The sequence below is a fragment of the Mandrillus leucophaeus genome, unplaced genomic scaffold, assembly GCF_000951045.1.
Source record: "Mandrillus leucophaeus isolate KB7577 unplaced genomic scaffold, Mleu.le_1.0 Scaffold635, whole genome shotgun sequence".
In the NCBI taxonomy this organism is placed as follows: domain Eukaryota; kingdom Metazoa; phylum Chordata; class Mammalia; order Primates; family Cercopithecidae; genus Mandrillus; species Mandrillus leucophaeus.
In genome coordinates this window covers 702,433-704,379 of record NW_012106864.1, presented here as the reverse complement: position 1 = coordinate 704,379, position 1,947 = coordinate 702,433, and positions in this window count along the sequence as shown.

The window sequence follows — 1,947 nt, the reverse complement described above, 5'->3', positions numbered from 1 at the left end:
AATATAAGATTGGGGGTGTACTATTTTAAACTAATATAGCAGTTGTAAATTTTAAAAGATTGCAAATTCTGAAGTGTTTAGGCAGGATTATTTCAAGTTTTTCAGATAAAGTTTTAGGCAAGGTATTTCATACAGGTAAGTTATTGGGCACAAGGAAGGGGAAAGTTAGGGTAGGAACACTGTAAATACAAGTTACAGATTTGTACAATTGAGGAAGTATAGTGTTAGGTTCTACTAAAATTAGTATATATTTCCTCTTTATACTGCTAATAAAGGAAACACTGTAGATACATGTGACTAAAAGATAGCTATAAAGAACCCTCTCCCCACCCACTCCCCAACAGACCCCAGTGTGTGATGTTCCTCTCCCTGTGTACATGTGTTCTCATTGTTCAGCTCCTACTTATAAGTGAGAGTATGTGGTGGCTGGTTTTCTGTTCCTGTGTTAGTTTGCTGAGGATAATGGCTTCCAGCTCCACCCATGTCCCTGCAAAAGGACATGATCTCATTCCTTTTTATATCCGCATAGTATTCCATGGTGTATTTGTACACAGTTTCTTTATCCAGTCTGTCATTGATGGGTATTTGGGTTGATTCCATGTCTTGGCTATTGTGAATAGCCAAGTGCTATTCACAATATGCTTGGCTATTGTGACTAGTGCTGCAATGAACATTCACGTACATGTATGCTTGTAATAGAATGATTTATATTCCTTTGGCTATATACCCAGTAATGGGATTGCTGGGTCAGATGGTATTTCTGGTCCTAGATCTTTGAGGAATCACCATCCAATCTTCCACATAATACCTGGATTATGTGTTGACAGATGCAGCAAATCACCATGGCACACATTTACTTATGTAACAAACCTGCACATCCTGCACATGTACCCTGGAACTTAAACATAATTTTTTTTAAAAAGTAAATGTTTCTTGTTCTTATTCAGATTGTGAAGCTTCTGCAGAAACTTGGAGTTTGGGCTGATGGACTTTTGGGAAGGGAAGGAGATTTTATATATATATATATATGTATGACATATGGTATAATAGCATATAGTAATATGATAAATATATACACATATGTGTATATAAAATCGTAAAGGATGCTAAGTAAGTTAAATTGTTAAAACAAAAGGATTTTGTGTTTATGCTGAGAAGCAAATGAATGCCAGTGGGTGAATAAGTGTTGTTTTTCCAAGCATATTTTTATTTCCAACCTTTTTTGGTGGTAATGTCTTTTGGAAAACTACCCTGCCTAATCTCATGTGGGCTGCCCCTGTTTCTACCTGGTCAAATTGTGAGTCTATGACCCAAGCTAATTCAATTGGGCACTTTCTCCCATGAAAGTTAAACTTTATAAGACAGACACAACAATATAACATATTTGAAACTGGGATATTCTAATGAAAACATATTGAAGAAAATGTACATTACTTCCTTCTACACAAGTTTTCAGCCTGCCCTTTCTTAGATCTTATTACAATTCTCTTTAGTTTTTTAGCTACCCAATTGCCTTCAAATTTATTTTATAAGTTAATGAGAAATATTTTATTTATCAAAAAAGCTCTAGCTTATATTTGTATTGTATCTCCAAAACTTTTATAAAATTTATTTTAAAAATTATTTTAATCATTTCAATTTAAATGAATGTAAGGTTTTTACATTTGAATAAATTTCTAAATGAATTGAACTTCATTTTCAGTCATTCTCTCTTCTTTCCTTACTCATTAAACATAATATGGAACCAAGTATTTTTAATACTCCATGTAGTTTCTCCTGCTTTTCTTGTCTTCCTGGCAGATGGCTATTCATCATTCAAGACAAAACTGCTTTCTCTGCTTTTGAAGCAGAATTAATTCTTCCCTTGATTTTAATACGTATAGCAGATTTTATTAGTATTACATGTTTGTGCACTTGTCTTTCTCACTAGACTTAGTTCTATAAGGG